Raw genomic sequence first — 25,737 nt, 5'->3', positions numbered from 1 at the left:
CATAGATCATCGATGGTGAAGAAGTGCTACGCCAGGAGTATATATACGACGAGTGGCCGGAGTGTCAGGCCCAGGTGTACCGGTTTCCGGTTTCCGAGCGACAACCATTAGTTAGTTTAGGTTCACGCTAATGCGATAGAGGGATACGAACTCATGTACTGCATAGTTCCGCTCTCACTCATAGTGATAGCTCTTCTCACATATATCATCGTTTAGATGGATGACGATGTAGTTGCAAGTAATCGAGACTTGTATCACTATTTTCGAGATGATGACGACATACCACTTTGTGTTGGATGATGATTATGATGATGACATGATTTGATGAGACTATTTGTATGTATATGCTATGATTACATTTGTATGTGTATGATATGCTAAAGATTATTGTATAAAGCCTATTCAAATACAAAACAAATATGCAGAAAAAAAACAGAAACTAATAAAAAACTAGCAGTAGCGAGGGGAATAAAGTTAGCAGTAGTGCTCCCTTACCAGTAGCGCTTCCTGCTAAAACGCGCTGTAGATATTAGCAGCAGCGCTCTGCACTAAAGCTCGCTACTGCTAGCCATGTATAGCAGTAGCATGGGATGACACGCGCTACTACTACATGTTAGCTGTAGCGCCTTATCAGTAGCGTGGCATCCCGCGCTACTGATAGGCAAAATACCCGTGCTACTGCTAGGGTTTTCCCTAGTAGTGGTTGTATCACCATCTCTTCACCGAACTAGTGCACCTATACAATTTACCATTGTATTGGGTGTGTTGGGGACACAAGAGACTCTTTGTTATTTGGTTGCAGGGTTGCTTGAGAGAGACCATCTTCATCCCACGCCTCCCACAGATTGATAAACCTTAGGTCATCCACTTGAGGGAAATTTGCTACTGTCCTACAAACCTATGCACTTGGAGGCCCAACAACGTCTACAAGAGGAAGGTTGTGTAGTAGGCATCACATGTCTGCCAAATCGAGAAAAAGAAAAGATAAGGAAGCAAATACATCATATGATGAGCCAAAGCGCCACATAGATCTTTCAGGGGAAAGAAACATCATGGGAGTGGAGGACAAGATAGACATGTCTGATGATTATGAAAAGTTTCATGAAATTCCTCCCTTCACAGTGATGATTGACCAAAGCATCCTGTTAAATGATGAAGATTATCCATGGTTACGGTGCAATAATGAAGGGACACACGCGAAAAAAAGAAGGAAGAGTGAAGACTTTCTCTCTAGTGAGTTTCCGGACTTAGCTGGAAATTCCCAGTTGGGACAAACTGATGGGAATCTTTGTATGAGTAGGGCATTATGGCATTTGAAATATGATTTTTGAACAATTATTTAAAAAGTTATGAATTTTCAATTATTCCTATCCTTTTAGCATTATAATTATAAGAGGAGTTAATCAATGCAATTATGTCCAAACAAAATAAGAATGTCTTCTGAGCATTTTCAATTATTCCTGTCCTTTGAGAAGTTTTGGTTGCTTTCTGGTGAAACACTTAGGATAACATATCAGATGGTAGGATAATTCGAGTAACTGTTCCACATGTGAAAAGCATGATCTCTTCACTAGTAGAAAACAAGGCTTTTGGTTCATGCCGGGCCAGCCCATTAGTCCCGGTTCAGTCACGAACCGGGACCTATGCCCCCACAGGTCCTGGTTCGTGAGGCCAGGGGGGTCGGCCGGGCCTCGTGGGGCATTGGTCCTGGTTCTTCTGTCCCCTTTGGTCCCGTTTCTAGGCACGAACCGGGACCAATATGCCTCGCTCCTGGCCCACCACCATTGTTCCCAGTTGGTAGCTTGAACCGGGACCAAAGTGTGTCCTTTAGTCCCGGTTCCATCCACGAACCGGGACCAACGAGATGCCTATATATACCCCCTCACCCGCGAGCAGAGCACTCCACTGCTCTGTTTTTCTGGTCGTCCGTTAGAGAGTTCTGTGGTGCTCTAGCTCGCCTCCTATGCACATGAGGTATTCGATGAAATGCCCGAGCGACACTTAAGCTTTCTCCTCTCGAAGCACCTTGTCCAAACTCCATTTTCCTCGAGATTTGTCTAGGTTTGGCGGTCCATCCTATCCTGTCCCTGTGATCACCGCCGTTGATCGCCCGCACCAATCTCATCGCCTGCACCGCCGTGGTGAGCCTCTTGATCTTATCTTCTTTGTAAAATAAAAAAGATCTTACTTGTTTGATTTAGATAAATACTTGTGCAATTTTCTTACTTATTATTATTTTTTATTATATAGTGCGATGGTTTTGGTATCCACCTCCGCCGGCCCTTGTCCTGTCTATGATTCAGATGTGGTATATATATTTTCTTTTATAACTATTAGTTTCAGTTAGTGTTTATGACAATTATGCCAAACAACATAGGAAACCCCCCATAAAGCAAAAAAAACTCTACAACGTTTTGAGTATATGTTGTAAAATTCAGAATAGATACACATATATGGGTTGTAGCATATGCGTTGCAGATTTGCAGCTCATAACCCTATCATGATTACTAGATCGGCAACGCGCCTTGGCGCGAGGGTTCTGGTCCTAACCTTTTGTCAAGCAGGTAATGCTAAATCAGTAAGAAGCACGCCCTGAAGTATGTAATCAATGCATGGTTCAACACCAAAAGCAATGCAAATCTTTAACCTTGTGAATTTTCCAATCAAAGTACATATCACAGAGTACAATTGAGGCACATCAAGCTCGGCACAAAGGAATAGGCCAAGTAATGTTTAATAGATCAGGCTTAAGTAGCACATAGGGCAGCAAGATAGTACAAAATATTGAAAGCGAAGCATTTACACATGAGGCTAGTGACAATCAGATAGCAGTCCTTCGCCAAGGACGGTTGAAATTCCTCGTCACTCAAAGAAAAGTTGAGTAGCATTGGCCTGAAAGTGAAGAAAAAAACATTATTCCTAGAGAAGATATCTCAACATTTTTACAATAATAGACATCTACAGTGACCAAAAAGGAACTATTAAGAAAGCAAGATTAGTAAACTGACATCAAGCAACATATTCCTGGAAACATTTAGCAAGATTAGTAAATTGACATTCTGTAGACCAAGGAAACATACATGTCTTTGACCAACCTAATTTAAAGGAGAATTTCTTTCAACCTTTGACCAACCTGTAGTTATTGTCACTCTTCCATCCACACCTTATAAAAATGAATAGAGGAGTAAAATAATAAAACATGGTGCTTTAGTTAATGCAACAAAATATGAACCCTAACAAACATGAAGGCATAGGATGATGGTTAAGAAAGTCAATAGCAAATAAGTAGTGACAAAGTAGGTCACCTCACTTAATCTACCTTCTGCAATATACAATACGATCAACACTTCTTTGTTTCATGTAAAGACCAGTACCAAGTCTGGGTGTTAGTGAAACAGTTAATGGAAAGACCAATGTTGGGGTTTGTAATGTTTCAAATAGATACTCTACATAGTAGGTGACAGATGCAAATCCAATACTTTGTTACGAGACACTCTTGATTGTTGATCGGATGTTTTCCCTTTATTAGTACATTGTACAATTTTTTTGCTGGTGAGAATAGGCAACCAATACTAACCCTGTCATACAACAGTTCAGGTCCACAATGTTGTTAAAATCAATTCCATAGATCCATCAAAATAAAATGTTGTTCACCAACCATTCTCTTATGGAAGACCAAATTTTAGCAGTACCAAAATGATCCACGGTGCTACTGGTTTTACTAACATGACGAATCAAATCCACACTCTAAAAATGAATTACTAAACACCTGATTAGGCAGAGGACACATTTTCTATGGCTTAGGCAGACCAAATTAAGGAGAACTGAGAACATATTTGTTAACGTCACAGGGTGTATAATGTACAATGTTCTCAATTCTACTGACTATGAAACATATGTTCTCTACGGTCTTACAACATTATAAAAATTATCTTATCAACGACTGCATTAAGAAAGAGAACAAAGAAGTCCTAGCAAAATAGCAGATGAGAGCACATTTTAGTATCCACATGAATGAGGTACACATGATGCTAGTCCTTGTACCACCTAACTATCATTTTAACTACAGGCTTTGGATCTTCAGTTGGATAAATCACAAGGCTTTGGTTTCAGTTAGATTTGAAAACTTTGGGCCTTCGGACAACAAATGTACCAGCAATCAAATGTACCTTCTGCTGACCTGGGCGTCAAGGTTGGGGGTGACGGTGACCTCATCGTCGGGGTTGACGCTGCCAGCAACCTTGGGGTCGGGGTAGGGGCTCCCGGCGATCTGGCCATCATGTCCTAGTGCAGTAAAGAGTAACATGTTTTCAATATTGTAACAAGCATCAACTAAAGAAGTGCACCTATATGTAGAACAAGCACATCTGTTGCTAGCTCTCATCTCACATCACATCTTAACCCATTCATGTACAAAGACTAACAATCAATCATGGCAAGAATCTGAACCCTTTGTCTAACAAGTTGAATAAAATAGAGAAGTAAAGGATAGAGGAGAAGAGGACATTGGAGGGGAGTTCATACCTGCAGAGGCGGATCTCAGGTTGGCGTGGGTGGCACTCTGGGGTAGCGCATGATCCGGCAAGCCGCGTGGGCTCAGGGGCGGCTGGAAGAGCAGTGTGCCGCCGGCGGGCAGGCCGGAGGGGTGGCGGCTCAAATCGTAAAGAACTGCATGCCTTTTATTTGCTTCATATGAACTGAATTTCAAATCAAGAGCAACAATCAGAAGGGTTTTAACCAATATATCTGGAAGACATAGAACATAACAAAGAGGTAAACAAAGCAAGAGCTCCAAAAACTAAGTAACTTGACCCAAGAAGCATGATAGCAGGGCACATCAAATCAATAATCAGAAGGGCATAAAGGAGTGGAAGATAGAAATTACGGGGAGGCAGAGTAGGTCACCATGCCTCTGAGGCAAGAGAAGCATTGGGGTCCATTCTTGGCCAAGTTCAGATATGCAATGTAGGAGTACGAACAGGAAGATCAGTTCGTCTGCACCACCGCTATACATCTTCAAAGGCACTGCACGACAAAAGAAAATTGGTGCACTAACTAAAACAAATAATAAATAAAGATTCATTTGAGATTAGCGATATCAGACTGTATAGAGAAGCTAACTTCTAGCAACTGAAAATTATGAGCAAGACAGATTATATACCAGAATAAACATAGCCTCAATTATGGAGTTCAGGTTAACTGAGTTCAAGCAGATGTCATCGTTATAGGTGAAGCGCAGCCTGGTCCTGCTGTTCCTCTTCCTGATGCTGTAGGGCGGCAGAATTTCCCCTCTATTGAACACCTCCACGTACATTGCGCCCCTGGCCACGAGAAGCTACAATAATAGTCCAGGGAGGGAGGAGATATATCAATAAGCATAATGACAAATGCCAATAGATTTGATACAATTATACTGCACACTATTTCCGAATGCCACAAATTGATTGCCTGAGTCAAATCTATAGTACCATTGTATCATGTCAAGGCAATAAAGTCAAATCTACTGGCAAGTACATGCAAGGGCCCTAAGAACTCCAAAGGATGGTGCACATCATGCGAGGGCCCAAAGCACTCCATGATTTGATACAAGGTAAAATGATAACAAAGGACAAATGAAGTAGAACAATCAGTACACAAGAAAGCAAGGAAATAGTAACATGCACATCAAAGCAAGGTAAACAGATAAGATAAATACCTAACATAAGGGATTACTTCTTCCTGCCTTTCTTGCCCGCACTCACTGGGGCAATAACATAAACAAATGGTTCAAACCTGAAAACCATGGACACAAGGGGGAAAATCATATCAGGCAACAAACATGGGTACATTTTCAGTGGAACGATGCCGACTGGCAGAATAACAGTAATCACCTCTTTGCATCAGCTCATCTTTCTCGACGATGTTCTTTTGGACGATCTTCTCACTAACCGAATTTGCCGTCTTGTCGGCCTGTAATGGGAAGTATGACCTTGAAAATGGGAAGTAATGTGATCACGGAGGCATGGCGACCAAGTCTATAGAGCATAGGAAAAGAGGAAACTGAATTTACCTCAGGTAACATGCCAACTGAAGCCCGATAGTTTAGAACTATTCCCTGCAAGATTGCTGGATGCGTAAGTGGAGTTGTTGGAGTCATGATGACATCACCTTCTTCAATACATTCCAGGAAGCTGTTGATATTATTTCTAGCACCTCAGTGTATATGTGGTTACCCTGGCAGTCGAAGAACTATTGTGTAAGCATTTGTGAGAACAGGAATTAAAGAACTGTCTAGGCAACAATCACATAGACGATAGGATGATTGTACCCTAGCGGTATGTATCCGTAATGGGTTCATTATCAGTCCCACCATGGTGCTGCCATAGTCGTGAGACATACACACGGATACGCCAAATGGTATTTCCCTGACAAAGCAGGGAGACAAGATTGAACTCCATCTGTAGAAATAGCAATCATCAAATATTAGAGAGCCTCCGGAGAAAAGATTAGAAGACAGAATACTCATTAGAAACAAGAGATAAATAATGCAGAATGGGAAACCCAAGGTGTTACATGGAATGACCTTTTTTCAGAAATAATTCAACTCTATCGTGAAGCAAGCTATGAACAAAACAAGACCAGACCATTCATAGTATATACAGTTATTGAAGAGCAAGTATTATATAAAATTTAGAGCTAAGTATCATTAAGGGCTCCTTTAACACAAACAGAGATAGCATGATCATAATATACATATAAACACGCTGGCAGTAGGAAGCCTCGTTATCCATGCACCCCAGAAGAAGGACATCATACACACAGATAGGCATCGTTATAGATGACACGAGCAAAAGCACAACTATTACTAACTATTCTTAGTGTTTAATACAAAACAAATCCACCTAAAAATAGTACTATCATGGATCTAACACTGTATCAAGAAAAGAAAAGGAGAGACATGTACTAATTGGACACTGAAGGCACATCATCTCCTAAGATACTATGGTAAAACTACAACTAAGCTTAAAGTTATACTTTTTTCATAGAATAAGAACTGTACCCAGATACATGACCCCAGATGATGCACCCTTCTTCTCGCCTGCGGCTGGGCGACAACTACATAATTTCTTGCCTTGCACTGACACTACAAATTGTAACCTATTCAGGAACTAAAATAAATGAATTCCTTACCTACTACATTTTGTGAACCAAAATAAGTGGGACCATATCTAGAGTATCATTTTGGCAGAATCATTTACCTATGCATGACTACATCATCTTTATGTGGGCCTTGCTACAACATGTGGTGATTGTTCTGCACATAAAACAATCTATCAGAAAAAGATTATTTCTTCCTCTATAAAATTTGTCTAAATAAAGTACACAAAATATAAGCACATTTATATACTTGTGTTGTCCTACAAATTTAACTAAGCAAAGCAATGAGTGTAGGAATCTAAATTGCAATCTACACCATACTAATACACAACCGAACAGTATTGGAACCAAAAGATCAGTAATATATATGTGGATACAAACAATATATAGAAATGCAGTGTAAGCCATACTACTATGCAAAACAGTATTGGAACTAAAAGATCAATAATATATGATAATGTTCCTTGGTTATTGCTAAGAAAAACTTCTCGAGTATGCATGACTCTTGAGATAGGACATAAATTAAGATTGTTTCTACCACCACTATCGAGACATCCATGTTTTGTTTTTGAACTCGGAGGATGCAAGGAAGTGAGATTAATTCTATCCAAGACGAACATGCACTCTTGTTCCAGTCTATTAGTATAATTTTCCATCGGAAGTGTTAGCTGCAACAAACAAAAAGCCTGATTAGTAGATTCACCGTAACAATTGTATGTTTGTTCACCTAGAATAATGCATCATGCAACAATTTGTTGGAATTGAAGTATCCAAATTACTATGAATGATGTCAGGTTTGTTTATTCTCGACACTTTGAAGCCCTGAGTTACCTAATCAAATCAAAGTGTATAAAATAGATAAAGTAGAATGCTCATTGCCTACCTGCTGCAGCAAAATAATTTCTGAAGGTTTCCTGTTTTTGCCATCTTTAGGCATTGGCCAAAGTGTGCAGTGCAGAGGATCTTTTGGTTCTTCCGAGATCTGAAACAAATTTTTCACAAAGAAGTGTAAGCATCAATTGTTTTGCTAAAGACGATTCTCATGATAACAATGTAACAAGGAAATTCCTTGGCCCTCTCAGAATCAAGGGCCAGTAAGATGGTGTCAACTTGCAAGATCAAAAAAAATTGAAATTGAAATAGCCAGTGGAAGGCATAGTGGGGCTACGGACGTACCTAAGAATCAGAGGCACACACACAAAGAACGGCGCTGGAGAAGAGAGTGGTATGCCTAGCCTGCAGTTCGTTCAGATCCTGAGGCACATTCAACACCGTGGACACATCCGACGTCTCCAGCTCATCTGCGCAACCAAAATCCTGTCATCAGTCAATCCGGCACTCCGAGTCACCTAAACCGAACCATGAGTAAACAGTGCCTTGCAAGGTATACGTTTACACAAGTCTTCCACATAGGGCATGCACCATAAAAGGAATAGGTGATATTAAGCTACTAAAGCCATAGACAACAGCAAAGGACCGATCTGGTCCTAGGCACAAGAACCAACAATCAACTAAATCATACCGAGTCTACAAGCAGTCCTATGCAGCAAGAAAAGCTTAACAGATTAATACATGTTATCCATGGTAATGTAATATGGCAGAATTGCTCTCTGAACTACAACCCAAGCATGTCAGAGCAGCACCCAGCACTCATGACGACATGGAAGCGCTCTCTGAACTACAACCCAGAATAAACACATGCAAAGTTTTCTCTAAATGTTAATATATGCATGCTTTGACAATTTTCTAACCCAAACAAATAACTCAAAACCAACCCATGTGGATCTGGAACAACACATTTAAATCCTTATTAATAAGGGCAATCATTTATTAATAAGGGCAATCATTCTTAACAGTAATCCACAACTAAAAAACCAAGAAAAACCTTAGTGGATCTAGCAGGCATGAGTGATTACCGATTAGCAAAAAGGGGAACCGGACCAACAGAGATAAACACATAAGAGTGAGAGAGACATGAGATCCTCACAATAGCACCACCATGTTCAGCGACTTGCACAGCTCTCACTACATCGACGCCTGTTGGTTTCCTGTATGGAGCAGCAGAAAAAGGGGATCAGAATCATGTGTGTATGGACGTCTTTGAGAGAGATAAATGGCACTATGGCAGCAAGGAGCAGCCGCACTACACACTGCTGGAATTGAGACCACCTACTGCTGCTGCTCCTTGCTGCCATAGTGCCATTTATCGATGTTCAATGCAAGAAGAAAGCAATCGGCCACAAATTAAGCAATTAATCAAAGGAAGCACAGAGTAACGTACATATGGTGATGAGCAACCAGCTTGTTGGGAAACCTTTGCTCCAGCCAGCACAGGGGCTTCCTCGTCTCCCTCCCCTACTGCGGCACTGTCGTCGTTCAGCAGGCCCAAGTTGGCACTGCCCCATCACATTTGAACAAATTGAATTATTAATAATACAAATCATAGGCACCAATAATAACTGGAAATGGCACCAAAGAACACATTGACGAATCTGAAGCTTCAGGACAACTCACAGTGGTTATTCTCGAAGATGAGTACGACGGGCAGTTCCTACAGCACAACTTGTTCAGCGCCTCGAAGAGCCAGACCTGGCTGGACGCACCGAGGCTATAGGTAGGAAGCGCTACCCCCCTTCGCCTTCTGGTGGTGTCATGTAAATACACACAGTTGGTTGCTTTGGAGCAAACCCAAACTCGCCTACAACAGCATCCAATCAAACCACAGACTGGGCGGCGGCGTGCTGCCCACAAGCGTTCTAAGTGAACCCCCCGCCTCCACCAGGAAAACAACAGCTAGAGGATCCTCTTCCACCACCCTAGGCAAAACTGTTCTGAACCGAAGGAAGCAAATCAGTTTGTTTACCCTGTTTTTACAGATATGTAGAGGTAGAGGGAGAGGGGTTACCTGGTAAAGGAGCTTCTTGAGGATGAGCCCTGCAGCGTCAATGACGGTGTGCAAGAGGCCGGAGAGGACCCTTCGGTCTGTGCCGGTCGAGAAGAGGTCGCCGCTGCCATTCACGGCGGCGCTGGGGGCAGAGAGGCTGTGAATCTTCTCGTCGATGACCTGGTCGCGCAGGAGCGCCTCGCCAGAGGCAGCAATTCCTGTGCTTTCTCCCGTCGTTGGGGATGCACCAGGCCTGCCTGTCGCTCTCCTCCCGAGCATGGCGAAGACGAGCTCGGCGGATGGAGAGGAACGGTGGAGGAGAAGGCGGCGTGGTGGGTGGGCGACGGAAGGGGAGGAGGCAGAGCACGGGGGCGGAGGACGGCGGCGGCGGCGATGAGACGCATCGCGCGCGCGTGCAGGAAAGTTGTGGCGGCTAGGGCAGAACTTGGCTGCTCCTCCTTGCCGGGATCCACAGGCAAAGGTGATGGGGTGGGGAAGGGGGAGCTCAGGGAGATGGAGCGGTCGTGGCGCGAGGGGAAGGACGGAGGAGAGTGGCGGCGCAGGGTAAGGAGGGAGGAGAGTGAAGCGGCGGCAGCGGGCGGGGAGGATGGCTGGTGGGCGGCGGCGGGGAAGGAGGAGAGGGAGGCGCTGGTGGGGAGGAGGACACGCGAGTGCGGGAGCGAGGCGGCTAGGGTTTCACCAGGAACGTGGCCACCTTTTATACCCCAGTGCGTGGAATGACGAAAATGCCCCTGGCGGGGCAGTATAATTACGCGCGGTGGCACGGTCGAGGTGAAACTATTCATTGCAGCAGTAACTTTTTTTATCCGGCGGACGAGGTCACTCTAGGGCTCGATCCGACGGCTCAGATTCCATCAAGCACGCAGATCCAACGGCCAGGAACGCCAAGCGGCTGAGGAGGATGGAGGTTCACTAGCATTCTTATTACTCGATTCATTATACATATATAATAAATAGGGGAAAGGAGAGGGAGGCGCGCGATAAACAGAGAGCACGACTCCCTCGTCTCTCCCAAATCGCCGCCACCATTTCACGGTTTAGCCTGCTCCCATTTCGCTCGCCGCTACTACGGGAATCGCTTTTGCTTTCTTTTTCTCTGGCTACTAATGTTTCAGTTCCCCAGGTTGTCTCTTGCGTGCTCATGGATTCAGCAGGCAGTTAAAAAGGTTGACCTATTTGGGATTGCCTCATCTTCCTCCTCCGACCCGCCTCGTCTCCCTTGCACCGACCCTCCCCACCTCCCACCTCACAGCTCCGGAGGTTGCCAGATCCGCCAAATCCTCACCCATACGTCCCTCTTGCGTCCCATCCCGGTCTCTTCACGCGGCTCCTCGCCGCGCTACACGCGGCGGCTGCATCAGGTGATGTCCGGTGAATCCCGCCAGCGTGAAGCACTGCCCGAGGTCCCTTCGCTCCGTGGAGCCCTCCTAGCCAACTAGATCCATCGCTCGTGGCCACCACAGCCCACCCGTGACCCATCCCCATGGCTAGGGATTCGGGTGTCGAATCTGGTGCCCGTGGCCATGTCATCGTCATCCTCGTCTCATCCGGTGAGTGCATCCCCTCCCCTGACTTCATCCTCTCTCTCTCTCCCTTCTCTAACCTCTGCTCTTCACTTCTCATGTAGACGTGCGGGAAGGAAAGTCCAGTGGACAACCTTGCTGCAGCTCGGGATGAAGCAGCCACGAGCTTCCTCCTCCTCCGGCTTCAGGTGAGTTGCTCTACTCCTCCCTCTGCTCTGGTTCGTGCCAAATCAGGAGAATTGTTGTTCTGGTGGTGTTAGGATTTTCTACTGCTTGGGATCAAGTGCCTGCTGGTTGAGGTCAATTTGATTTTGTTTTGATCCTAAAGTGTCAAATCAGAGGAGGACCACATGTTGGACTGAGTCCCGATGTGTTGAGGCTGGGAAGGTCGGCATGGCCTCCAACCAAGGCAATACTCCTTACTATGTTGCTGCCTTGCAAGCAGTAGTGGCTAGAAATCAATCCCTAGCTGCATATTCTTTCTAGGTAACATCATTGTAGGGAGGGATTCTGAAGCCCATCTATGAAGTAACCAGTGTGTTTGAGGCAATTAGTACAAAAAACACCAGGGTATAGTTAAAAATATGGTTGGGTCTAATTAATACAGTATATATCTCCAAGGCCCTGATTATTTTCTTTACCAATCTTTAGTATTCTCATGTTTCAGGTTTTGTCCAGGGCTAACATACATTCTTTTAGGCTAATTACTAAATCAATCTAACGATGGTTCATGTGGCAGCGGAGGTGTAGCAACGGCAGTTTGAAGCAGATTAGGCGCCCGCGGGCGTCAATGACGGCAAGGTTGTTGAGTGAAGGAAATGGCGGTGTGGCGATTTGTGTCCTATTCTCCATCTTTTAAGCTCATAACAGAAGAAAGAATGATACAATCGACTTTATCACTATTGTTTTTTAAGAATAAAAACCTTTTTTGTACGCATGTATTGATGAGTACTCCTCTTGACTCGATTGTGTTGTAGGGAATGAAACCATCTAGTTGGGGTGGTCTGCAGCTCTGGTCGCCTCCAGCAGCACCACATAATAAAAGTTCCAAAGAGTAGTGTTGCATTGCTGCCTCCAGCCAACCACAACATAATCATTGGATGTATTTCTTATGTAGAAGATTTGAGTGATGTACGTGTTTATTTCAGAAAACATTTCTTAATGAAGGTTTATTATAAGACAGATATTCCGGTACATTAGCTTTAGTTTTTTTTTGCTAACTAGAAAGTGTGGTTTCCTTTCTTTACACGAACTCACTAAAGCATGGGATCCATTTGGGGTTCCTAGATAGCTAATTTTAGGAGCACACAAGATTTAGACTCCTGCTATGTAATTAAAGGAAATCACAATATTGAGCAATATCCTCTGTATATTTACTAACCACGGATCCCTGACTTTCAAATATAAATTATAATTTCAAAAGTTTATTAATAGGAATGATAAACAGTATTTATAAATGCCTTTATGAGAATAAATTTATTTCTTCCACATGGAAGCGAACACAACATCACATGTAATATTTCTCAATTAGTTAAAGTATGCTTCCTTTAAAAATTATGTTTTTTATTTTCTTCTTACATAAAAATGTCCTAGTTATACATGGCAAACTAAAATTGTCTTGCAGACGCACTGATTGATGACTAGTCTAACTAGCTCGGGGATAAAGAGTAAGATGTAAAGTTGCCAAGATAGTAACTAGGACACATAGAACAGGACGAATATAGATTCTCTTCTTTTATTAAGTAGGAATGGAACTTAATGAAGCTTTACTTGTGTTGTGCTGTTCTAGAGATGCATGAGACACCTGTAACCTTTTCCCCTTGGCTTTGCAGCTGCACGCACCAACTTGTGGGGGACACCATGGAAGGTATACACTCTCCCTTTCTCTACTGTACTACCGCTCATTGTGTCCATGACCATTGAGCCATGCTAGGTCCAATGCTGTGTTGATGCAAATTTATAGGATTTGGGGCTGTAGGCTTTAGTAGATATATTTAGCGATATATAAATCTGTCGGTTCACACAAAACTTTTTGACTGTAGGTGTACAAAATTAGCAATGGATCTCTAGGCTGGTGATGACCAAGTAAATTCGTTTCAGTGGATTTGGCGTTGTACGTTCATTCCAAAGCGTGGTGAGCACCTGTAGGTTTGTCTATTTCCTGTTGGATGACTGAACCAACTAGAGCTAAATGTTTTGGTTTAGTTTCAGATGAAAAACTATTTTGGTTCAGTTTGCTAAGTAAATGGAGAAGAGAACAGAAGTAGCACTGTCACTCAAATTTCCTTTGAATGCACAACAGCGCTTAGGCTATTGTCCATATAATGTTATTGAGCCATGTTATTCTGCAGGTTATATCGTATATTGTGGTGTCTGGATTAGTCATCAATGATCACTAACACTCATGCCGGTATATTTTCAGAATCATAACAGGGACGTACTTCTTGCTACAGTTCCAAGTTATGATCCTGAATATAAACTTGACAGTGCTAAAATTAAAATGCATTTTGGGGAGTGTAATACAACACTTGCCAAAAACTGAAGATTTGGCAGAGTCGCAAAAACTGCAGTACTATTGGTAATACAAAAAAATTTATTGCATGGCCTTCAACGTGTCTAATTATCCTGCTTTTATCACTACATCCATCATGCCAACGCATTATGTGTTAACAGTTCATTTTTTATCTTCTTTGTAGATTGAAAAGATATATGGATGATTATATGGGTGTGTAACAAGTATACTACAATGGTGATGATGATGATGATCACGATGATGCTGATGATATTCTGGTTCATGATGATGGATGCTTTCAATTTTAGTTAAGTTGTGGGATGTTCCTGTTGGACGATGTTCCTCAGTTAGTTTTAATTAACTTGTAGGGATGTTGATGGATGATTTTAGTTTAGATTTTGCTGTCGAGAAAATATTAGATTATGCATCACATTTGGATGATGTTCCTCCTGTAATATCCATTGTTGTAATCCAACAGTTTTATCCAATATATGATTTCTTCTTTTGTGAGTATATTACCTTTTTTCCCCACTTGATACACATAATTATCATCATTATGTGGAGCATTCAATTGTTGGCATTATACAATATTATTCATATTATATATGCACCAATACATGAGGCCTTGCAAATTCTCCGTTGCCTAGCAATCAGATTTGGATTCATGTACATTAAGCACCAACGTACTCTTGCAACAGCTCCTTTTACCAATGGTACTATAAGCGTTGCATTATGCGCTAGGAAAGCCGGATAAGGCTACGCATCCTAATCCGTTGGTAAAGAGCCTAGCAACGCATATATGAACTTCTAGATACGGAAAGATGCGTTGCTATGGTGGGGTCATGTTGTAGTGGTGACATATATTTTTTTATCTAGGAGGTATGTGAACCGGAAATTCCAACCGACCCTATTGTTGAGAGGTTAAATTTAGTTGAAGAAGAAAACAATTACTTGAAGGAAAAATTGAAAACAAATTGAGGAGGAGAAGATCATATTGGAGTTGCATGTTGCGGATGTCGTCGATGATCAAAAGATGAAGATGGATGCAATGTGCTTGAAGATTAGAAAGATTAGAAAATATGCCATTCATACTGAGGTTTGATATCATTATGCCGTTGGATCAATTGTTACCTTGGTTGCGGTTATGATCGCATTTCTTGTTGCATTGAAATGTTTTACATAGTTTCAATGTATGGTTTAATTAGATGCTCTGGAGAGCTATATGTTGTTCAATGAGAACTATGTATGTACTTTGGTTTTAATGTGATGATGAAATTCTATTAATTTGGTCACTTATCTATTCATGACGTATACAGAGATGAACCGACAATGGATGTACGGTAACAGACGCACCTCTGAGTACAATAGGGGTGTGAATAATTTTCTCGCAGTGGCTGAGGCAAACAAGCAGAATGGTTTTATGTGTTGTCCATGCCCTATATGTGGGAATACGAGGTCTTACTCTGACTCAAAAACCCTTCACACCCACCTTCTTTATAAGGGTTTCATGCCACACTATAATGTTTGGACCAAGCATGGAGAAAGAGAGGTTATGATGGAAGACAACAAAGAAGAAGATGATGATGAGAACTATGTGTCCCCTGAATACGGCGATGCTCCAACGGGGAAGCTAAAGATGATGCAACGGGGGAAGCTGAAGATCAAGAGGAACCAAACGATGTGCCTGATGATGATCTTCGCCGGGTCGTTCACTAGTAGAAAAGGGGCCTAATGTGAAGTTCATTAGTCCCGGTTTGTAATTGAACCGACACTTATGTGACCATTAGTGCCAGTTCCAATGGCTAGGCGGGCGGCGCTCATTAGTGCCGGTTCATGGCGAACCTTTAGTACCGGTTCGTGCCACGAACCGGTACTAAAGAGGTGGTGGCCTTTAGTACGGGTTGGTGGCTCCAACCGGTACTAAAGACCCCCCCCCCCTTTAGTACGGGTTCGTGCCACCAACCGGTACTAAAGGGGTGCACTGCCACCCGCAGTGCACAATGTTTAGTCCCACCTCGCTAGTTGAGAGGAGCTCACATCGGTTCATAAGCCCTGCCGCGGCTAGCGTGTAGAGCTCCTCTCTAAGCAGGCCTTTGTGGGCCTATTGCAAGTCTTCTTCCTTGTGGGGTCTACTGGGCCGTACGGCCCTGCATCCTGGCCCAACTAGAGGTCGGGTTTCTAGTAGTATGCAGGCCGTGCCAGCCCAGTAGGTGGGCTGTTTTTGCTTTATTAAAAAAATCCTTACCAACCAGTACTAAAGGTCTCCCCGTCCCTGGTCTTGGCCCGTGCCACGTGGAGCCCTTTAGTGGCGGTTCGTGTTGAACTAGTACTAAAGGGGGACCTTTAGTCTCCACCCTTTAGTGTCGGTTAAAGAACCGACACTAAAGGGCCTTACGAACCGATGATACAGCGCTGTTCTGCACTAGTGGTTGTTGATGCAAAGAGACAATGCGAAAGTGAAAAGGATAAGCTGAAGTTCGATCGCATGTTAGGGGATCACAAAAAAGGGTTGTACCCCAATTGCGAACATGGCAACACAAAGCTCGGTACAGTACTAGAATTGTTGAAGTGGTGACAGAGAATGGTGTGCTTACAAAGGATTTGAGAAGCTACTGAAAATATTGAAGAAGAAGCTTCCAAAGGATAACGAATTTCCCGATAGTACGCACGCAGCAAAGAAGGTCGTATGTACTCTAGGATTGGAGGTGTGGAAGATACATGCATGCCCTAATGACTGCATCCTCTACCACGGTGCGTACAAGGATTTAAACGCATGCCCGGTATGCGGTGCATTTCGATATAAGATCAGACGAGATGACCCTGGTGATGTTGACGGCGAGCGCCCCAGGAAGAGCGTTCTTGCCAAGGTGATGTGGTATGCTCCTATAATAGCACGGTTGAAATGCCTGTTCAAAAACAAAGAGCATGCCAAGTTGATGCGATGGTACAGAGAGGACCATAATAAAGACGGGAAGTTGAGAGCACCCGCTGACGGGTTGCAGTGGAGAAAAATCAAGAGAAAGTACTGGGAGGAGTTTGTAGGTGACACAAGGAACGTATGGTTTGGTTTAAATACAGATGGAATTAATGCTTTTGGGGAGCAGAGCAGCAATCATAGCACCTGGCCCGTGACTATGTATCTATATCCTTCCTCCTTGGCTGTGCATGAAGCATAAGTTCGTTATGATGCCTGTACTCATCCAAGTCCCTAAGCAACCCGGCAATGACATTGATGTGTACCTAATGCCATTAGTTGAAGAACATTTACAACTGTCGAATAGAAATGGTGTACCTATGTGGAATGAGCACAAATAGGAGGAATTTGACCTGAATGCTTTGCTGTATTGTAACCATCAATGATTGGCATGCTCTCAGTAACCTTTCAGGACAGACAAACAAGGGATACCATGCATGCACACACTGTTTAGATGACACCGAAAGTATATACCCGGACAAATGCAAGAAGAATGTGTACCTGGGGCATCGTTGATTTCTTCCGACCAACCATCAATGTCGAAAGAAAGGCAAACATTTCAAAGGCGAGGCAGATCATTGGAAGAAGCCCGCCATGCATACCGGTGATCACGTACTTGCTATGGTCAATAATTTAAAAGTAATCTTTGGAAAGGCTCCCAGCGGATTATCTGTTCCGAATGACGCCGAGGGACGCGCACCCATGTGGAAGAAGAAATCTATATTTTGGGACCTACCCTACTAGAAAGACCTAGAGGTCCGCTCTTCAATCGATGTGATGCACATGATGAAGAATCTTTGTGTGAACCTGCTAGGCTTCTTGGGTGTGTATGGGAAGACAAAAGATACACCGGAGGCACGGGAGGACCTGCAACGTTTGCACGAAAAAGACGGCATGCCTCCAAAGCAGTATGAAGGTCCTGCCAGCTACGCTCTTACCAAAAAAGAGAAGGAAATCTTCTTTGAATGCCTGCTCACTATGAAGGTCCCATCTGGCTTCTCATCGAATGTAAAGGGAATAATAAATATTCCAGAGAAAAAGTTCTAGAAACTAAAGTCTCATGACTTCCACGTGATTATGACGCAACTGCTTCCGGTTGCATTGAGGGGTTTCTATCGGAAAACGTTCGATTAGCCATTGTGAAGCTATGTGCATTCCTCAATGCAATCTCTTAGAAGGTGATCGATCCAGAAATCCTACCAAGGTTAAGGAGTGATACGGCGCAATGTCTTGTCAGTTTCGAGCTGGTGTTCCCACCATCCTTCTTCAATATCATGACACACGTCCTAGTTCATCTAGTCGACGAGATTGTCATTATGGGCCCTATATTTCTACACAATATGTTCCCCTTTGAGAGGTTCATGGAGTCCTAAAGAAATATGTCCGTAACCACGCTAGGCCAGAAGGAAGCATCTCCACCGGCCATCAAACAGGGGATGTTATTGGGTTTTTTGTTGACTTCATTCCTGACCTTAAGAAGATTGGTCTCCCTCAATAGTGGTATGAGGGGAGACTGAGTGGAAAAGGCACGCTAGGAGGGGACTCAATAATATGTAGGGACGGGCATTCTTGGTGTCAACCACACTATACAGTTCTATAAAATTCTACCTTGGTGATCCCATATGTCGATGAACACAAGAACATTCTGGGATCCAAACACCCGGAACGGTGTGACGACTGGATTACATATGAACACATCAGGACTTTCGGCAGTTGGTTGCAAACACGTCTCAGGGGTGACAACACTGTTTCTAATGAGCTATACTCGTTGGTCAGAGAATCATCTTCGACTGTAATGACCTACAAAGGGTATGAGATAAATGGGAATACATTTTACACGATCACCCAAGATCAAAAGAGCACCAACCAAAACAGTGGTGTCCACTTTGATGCAGCAAGCAAGAGGGGAAATGACACATATTATGGTTACATAGTGGACAGATGGGAACTTGACTATGGAGATGATTTTATGGTCCCCCTTTTTTGAGTGCAATTGGGTCAATCAGTTAGGAGGCGGGGTACAGGTAGACCCACAGTATGGAACGACAACAGTGGATCTGAACAATCTTGGGTACAAAGACAAACCACTCGTCCTAGCAATTGATGTGGCGCATGTTTTCTATGTGAAGGACATGTCTACCAAACCAAGAAAAAGAAAAGATAAGGACGCGAATACATCATACGATGAGCCAAAGCGCCACATAGTTCTTTCAGGAAAAAGAGACATCATGGGATTGGAGGGCAAGACAGACATGTCTGAAGATTATAAAAAGTTTCATGAAATTCCTCCCTTCATAATCAAGGCTAACCCAAGCACCCTGTTAAACGATGAAGATTATCGATGGTTTATGGTGCAATAAGCAAAGGACACAAGCGAAGAAAAAGTGAAGACTTTCTATCCACAACTATTATGATGATGCCTTCGATCAAGAATATCACTGAAGTTACATGTGAAGAAATGAAATGCCTTTTGTAATAGATGAGTTTCCGTCTGAAACCCTGATACGTCGAAAGAGAATAAGAGATTGTCTATTTTGTACACGAAGTGCATCCAGTTTTTGATGTAACCCTCTCAACTTTTTAGCACATGCTATGTGGGTGAAATGATGATACCATGCCAACTTTCAACCTTTTCGGAGTTCATTTGTAGTGCTTTTCAATTTCAGGGTCATTTAGCTCAAATAATGAACTAATAGCAAAAAGAATGAACTACAAAAAAATTAAAATATTCTGTTATGATCAACTAACACAAAACTATAATATTATTCAATAGCAAAAATAATCAATTAAAGAGATTTTATAAAACTCCAATAGCAAAAAGAATCAACTAAAAAGCTATTATAAACCTCTAGTATTAATGAAACTAAAATTATAAAAAATTTATGCAACTAAAATTATCAAAGTATTTTCTGTTCAAAACATTAAAAGCAAAAAGAATTTTCATAAAGAATGTTTTTGTTAGAAACTTTAACAGGAAAAAGAATTATCATAAAAGAATTTTTTTGTGACAAACTAAAATAACAAAATATATTTTTGAATATAATGGTAAAGCACAGTAATATTAAGTAGCTGGAACAAGAATCACTCCAAAATTTATTTTTATAGTAAAGTTAATCACAAACTAGTCATCAATAGAAATTTCAAAGAATTCAAATTTGAAAACTAATGGCACTAACAGAAAGTTATAATTTTTGTGACCTAAAAACAAAATAATTAAAAAGTAAAGCAAAAAACAAAAAAAATGCAAAAAACAAAACAAAAAACTGGAAAAAACAAAAAAATTCACCTACTGGGCCACCACGGCTTGAATACGACTTGAAACACAACCATGGGACAGGATTCAGGCCCGCAGAAGGCCCAGTAAACGGAGAGGCATAGCAGCGACATATTAGGCCTGTAAGCCTGACTTGGAGAGGAGCTCGAGAGGGTGGGCGCAATATCGCTTATAAACCACTCTCAAGCTCTCTCAGCTAGCGAGGTGGGACTAAACATCCCACTGCACTGCACCAGCAGAAGGCCTTCGGTCCCGGTTGGTGGCACCAACCGGGACTAAGGGGGGCATTGGTCCCGGTTGGTGAAGGAGAAGAAGAAGAGAAGAAGAAGAGAAGAAGAGGAGATGAAGAAGAGTAGAAAAAAAATAAGAAGAGGAATAAGAAGAAAAAAAAGAGAAAAAACAGATTTTCTGTTTTTTCTTCTTCTCCTCTATTCCTTCTTCTCCTCTTTTTTTCTCCTCTTTTTTTCTTCTATTTTTCTTCTATTTCTTCTTCTTCTTCTTCTTCTTCTTCTGAACTGCGTACCAAAAACCGAATTATCCTATCAGGACTCCATTCCAAAATAACTTTGGGGAGCTTCATACCATCATGCGCCCGTTACTTCCGGTTAATGATGAAGCCATGGTTTTCTTGAATCCTTTGACACTAGACAACATGACATATGGAAGGGTAGATGAGATTAGGAAAAATAGGGACCATTTTCTGCACATCTAGAATGGCGCCATCTTGTTAAATCCCTTGTTTGACATTCATGAGAGAGGCGGTCTGGACATCGGACATTCATGAGAGAGGCGGTCCGGGCCAAACCCTAGAAGCGTTGCCGAGGCCAACCCTAACCATAGAAGTGTCGAGGCCACCCAAATTTACCAAGTTAAAAGAGCATTGTCGAGGCCACCCCAAACCCTAGAAGCGTTGTCGAGGCCACCCCAAACCCTAGAAGCGTTGTCGAGGCCACTGCCATGGTTCTAAGTCTGATAGTAGAAAGGGGGGTAGGTATGGAGAGGCAAGATCTTAGCTATGGTGAAGGTGTACACACGATGTTTATGAGTTCAGGCCCTTCTCGGAGGAAGTAATAGCCCTACGTCTTGGTGCCTAGAGGCGGTCGATTGGATTATATGTGTGGATTACAGAGGGTGCGAACCCTTGTGCCAGAGGAGGGGGGTGGCTTATATAGAGTGCACCAGGACCCCAGCCCCACTCCATTACAAGGGAACTAATGTACATAAAGTAGACGCGTTACTGGTAACGCCAGCATTAAGTACTCTGCAAGTGCTTTCTGTTAGACTGAACGCCTGCGTTGGTACTTCGAGGATGACTCGGTTGCCTTGATCCATTTAGTGATTAGTCGACTGAATTGATGACTTCATGCATCGAGTGTCGCACGGGGGTGCGAGATCTCGGGCGCGATTGCCTGTGGGAGATCCCGGATTCCGCGAGATACGAAATTTCGGGGGCGCGCGCGAACAGAGGGGCGCCGAACAAAGGGGGACCCGGATAAGCAGCGACGCCTCGATCATCGCGCCGCCTTTTTCGCCACGTTCGTTGCGCGCGCAACTGTAGCAGGATTTGACGGGATTGCCCGGCCCCACGCATGAGTCACTCGGAAATGAGCCTTTATAAGGCGATGGGGCCGGGGTGCTTGCACTGTGCACTCCTGCCTCTTCTTCTTTCTCCTCTGCTGCTCCACCGCACCAAGCGCCTCTGCCTCCGACGCCGCCGCCCTCTAGCCATGGTGAAGCACAAGACGGCGACGCTAGAGCGCGCCAAGAAAGCAACGGGGTGGCAAAGGGCAAGAAACCAAGTCGCGGATCGTCGTCGCGCTTGGGGCTGCCGCCAGGCTGGATCCAAGGCGATTGGATCCGGTCTTCGATCCGGCAGGAAGATCTGACCGATCTAGAGAAGTCTGGGTTGAATGCAGCGGGGGCGGCGAGGCTGCCGAAGGGAGAGACAGAGCCACAACCTAGACCGGGTGAGTGCGTCTTGCTCGCCACTCATGTCGACCGGGGGTTCTCGCTTCCTCCGCACCCTTTCTTTTGAGGGTTTTTGAACTTCTTCGGGGCACAGCTCCACCACTTTTCCCCCAACACTATTACGTACCTAGCCGCTTTCGTGTCGATGTGCGAGAACTTCTTAGGGTGTCGACCGCACTGGGGTCTCTTCAAACATATTTTCACCATTCTTTCCCAGTCGGTTAAAAAGGCGAAGTCGAGTGACTTGAAAACCCACGTTATCCAGATGTGTGGGGGCTTAGCATCCAAAAGAGGAATAGGAGCGCTTTCCCTGCTATGACCCTTCCTGAATCCGTTAGAGGTTGGCAATCGTCCTGGTTCTACTGCCAGGACGTTGCTACTCCAGGACATTCGACTGGTCTCCCTCCTTTTTCATTCGACCGCGTCCAAACTCCTGCTCCACTGAAGGTTACTACTGCCGAGACCATGGAGACGAGGATGTTAGTGGACCGAGTGGTCCAGCTCATCAATGACGGTGTCACTGGCCTGGACTTGCTTGAGGTGTTCCTTGCTCGGCGTATCCAGCCTCTCCAGGCCCGTGATCACTTGATGTGGTTGTATTCTGGACCGAGCGACACCACTCGGATCCATCCAGAAGAAGTGTCGCTCGACACCGTGGCTTCGTGGTTGAAGAGCATTACGGGCACTCAAGATAACCCAAAGGATCTAGGCGAGTTGTCCCTTTTGGAAGTGACAATCCACCCGACAAGGTACATTCTCTGTTCCGACTGTTTTCCGCTTGTGTTCCGACTGTGCTCAATGTTGACTGACTCTTGTCTCGACCAATTTGTTTTGCAGGTATTCACTGAGATGTACTCAATGCACAATGGTGAACAAGCTTTGGTGCAGGACCAGGAGGGGGATGACAGTGCGGAGGAGAGCAGCGAGTGGGAGTCACCGGAAGGGGAGGAGGAGGAGAGCAAGGAGTCGGAAGAGGAGGAAGAGGTCGACTCACCGCCGCGCTCTGAGCGTCGATCCAAGCAGCATCACGATCTGTCTAGTGGTCGTGTGAAGGGTATAGCTCCAAGTGCCACCACCCAGAAGCATGCTCGGACGTCGACTCCGGAGCCGACAAAGAAGGTGGCTAAGCAACCAAAAGTCGCCCCTTCCAAGACCCGAAAGACACTGCCGCGAATCAAGATGGACGTCCCCGTTGCCTCAGGGTGGGTATCTTATTTGTGTTTCCTTGAGTGAACTGTAAGTTCTCTCGATTCAATTGACTAACCCTTGTGCCTTTCCAGCCCCGCCTCTGCTGCCACTGATATGGACGTTGATAAAGGACCGGAAGAAGATGAAGAAGCCACCTCTCGAGCAGGTAAGTTTGTTCAACCCAGTTCTGTCTAACCGAATGAGTGGTCGATTGACTGAATTTTATATTACTCTTCTTATGTAGCTTCGCAAGATGTCGTTGTGCTCCCTGATGACGAAGAAGAAGAAGCACCTCCACAGGAGAGGAAGAAGAAGAGTGGAGGTTCGAGCCGAAGGAGACTTGAAGTCCAAATCCCTCAGTCGACACCGGCGCCGGAGGCGATAGCTCGGACAAACGTCACATTTGCTAACCCGTTGACGACTGATCGTCCGTCGGGGTCGACTGCACAGACACCTGCCGCACCAGTGCAACTCCACTCATCTGACCCGGCCGCTGCTTTGACTCCTCTGGAGCTATCTCTCTTTGCTACATATCAGACTCCAGATGACTCGCTGAGTGCCGCTAGGGAAGCTCTTCGCCAGGCGAATCTTGTCATGGAGCAGGTGAAAATGATGCATGAAGCTATTCAAGTAGCTTACAACGCCAGCACTGCCCTTCGGACCAATGTTCAGGTCAGTAAACTTTCAATTGAATTTTTGAACGTTGCTTTATATCTGATCATCCACTGGGTGTTCCTCCGTTTAGGACTCCGGAAGTCTCTGATCTTGCACTTTCCGAATCAGTGGGGGCACGTCAAGTGCACCCACTGGGTGTAGTTCCCGAGACCACGGTCGACTGCTGGCAGTCGACTGGGGTCTGATGAGTGCTGATCATTGTTTTTTTTTCTTTTTTGAGTGTGGATCTGATCCAGTGGGGGCACGCTAAGTGCACCCACTGGGTGTAGTCCCCGAGACTGCTGTTGAATATTTGATTCGGCAGTAGTCTGAGAATGAATCTTTCCCTTCACTGTTACTTGTACATGTCGACTGACATGCCTGTCTTTCTGGCTGCAGAGGTCTTGTGATCTTGGAGGTCGTCTCACCGAATTAATGAAGAATCATATCAGTGTTGAACTTGATCTTGAACTAGCAAAGAAGAACCTGAAGAAAGCTCAAGAAGAAACAACCATCATGGGAGGTAATCACTCGGTCATTCTGTCTGCTTTGTAGCTTCACACTTGGTGCTGGCTTTTCTTTTAGTCTCTTGAACCGAGTGAATTCACAAAAGCAGATGTGCGTAGTGAAAATCGCCAACTTCAGTCTCATCTGAAGAGTGTTGTTTCTTTAGAGAGGATGAAGGAAGCTCTGGAGCAGAAGGACCTGGACTTGGCAGCTGCTCAAAAGGAAGCGCGTGAGAAGACGAAGCTTGCGGACGAGAAGGTGGCTTCAGTCGGCAAGTTGGAGGATGAGAACGCAACACTGAAGACAGCTGTCTCGGACGCTAACCGTGAAGTCGAGCAGCTCAGGAAGGACAAGGAGAACTTGACCGCTGAAGTTGAGGGTCTCAAGACCAAGACCGGCAAGCTAGAGTCTCATTTAGAACAACTTGCATCAAAGCTTGTCCTAAAGCTTGAAGGTATGTCTATTCAGTTAAATAACCATCATCGACTGGGTTTTGGAATTCTGTCGACTCATTGTTCGCTGTGATGAAACAGAATTCTGTCATGACTTCGAGGCTGAAACTAGACGGGTCGAGACAGGTCTCGACCCCATCAATTGCCCCATGAAAGATGAAGTTGCGATGAACTTGATTCGACTGGAGTCTCGCTTGGATGGTGCAGTCGACTATCTGGCTCGGCTGAAGGCGGCGATGGTCCGACTGGACACCGAGCTCTGGCCCCAGGCGGAGATGTCTCGAGACCTCGAGTCTTTGATGACTCGGCTGAACCAGATCGCAGACCGAGTGCAAGAATGGAAGAAATCTTCTACGCGCTATGGGGCTGACGTCGCCTTGTCTTTGGTCCGAGTGCACTGCATGGAGGCCAAGGAGGACAAGCTGGCAGCTCTCAAAGTGGCAAACACCAAGAAGCACTCCTTCCAGGACTTCATGGCTACATTCCTTGAGGCAGCCACTTGCATTGCCGACAGCATCGATCTCGACAGCTTCTGTGACCCGGCCAGTCCTTCTCCCGCTGAGTGATTTAAAAAACTTTATGCCACCACCTTGATTTGCCTCAGAATGCCGAGTGGATTTGTAATCGATAAAACTCCTTTGGG

The 25,737-nt window shown here is 44.4% G+C and overlaps 2 long non-coding RNA genes across 6 annotated transcripts; one reads left to right on the top strand and one right to left on the bottom strand.

Annotated features, from left to right (window-relative positions):
• Positions 1-2,634: 2,634 nt before the first annotated feature.
• Positions 2,635-10,675, bottom strand: LOC119362810. 3 transcript variants are annotated; one of them, XR_005173644.1, is made up of 17 exons: positions 10,043-10,675; positions 9,652-9,968; positions 9,419-9,533; positions 9,125-9,185; positions 8,314-8,438; positions 8,021-8,119; positions 7,239-7,805; positions 6,308-6,437; positions 6,050-6,213; positions 5,871-5,968; positions 5,696-5,772; positions 5,162-5,335; positions 4,906-5,025; positions 4,525-4,697; positions 4,170-4,284; positions 3,081-3,163; positions 2,635-2,892 (listed from the first exon to the last, which is right to left on the bottom strand). It is a non-coding gene; the product is annotated as an uncharacterized LOC119362810 (long non-coding RNA). The 3 variants fall into 3 exon arrangements; XR_005173646.1 differs by having other exon boundaries at positions 4,181-4,284; XR_005173645.1 differs by having other exon boundaries at positions 3,096-3,163; positions 4,181-4,284.
• A 558-nt stretch (positions 10,676-11,233) lies between these two features.
• On the top strand, positions 11,234-14,590 carry LOC119367455. Of its 3 annotated transcripts, none has more exons than XR_005176316.1 (7): positions 11,234-11,592; positions 11,670-11,753; positions 11,894-12,135; positions 12,305-12,696; positions 13,398-13,432; positions 13,608-14,143; positions 14,262-14,590. It is a non-coding gene; the product is annotated as an uncharacterized LOC119367455 (long non-coding RNA). The 3 variants fall into 3 exon arrangements; XR_005176315.1 differs by having other exon boundaries at positions 11,670-12,135; positions 13,608-13,699; positions 13,988-14,143; XR_005176314.1 differs by having other exon boundaries at positions 11,670-12,135.
• Positions 14,591-25,737: the final 11,147 nt, after the last annotated feature.

This window comes from Triticum dicoccoides, chromosome 2B, assembly GCF_002162155.2.
Source record: "Triticum dicoccoides isolate Atlit2015 ecotype Zavitan chromosome 2B, WEW_v2.0, whole genome shotgun sequence".
In the NCBI taxonomy this organism is placed as follows: Eukaryota; Viridiplantae; Streptophyta; class Magnoliopsida; order Poales; family Poaceae; genus Triticum; species Triticum dicoccoides.
This window is presented reverse-complemented; position numbering and strand designations above follow the sequence as displayed.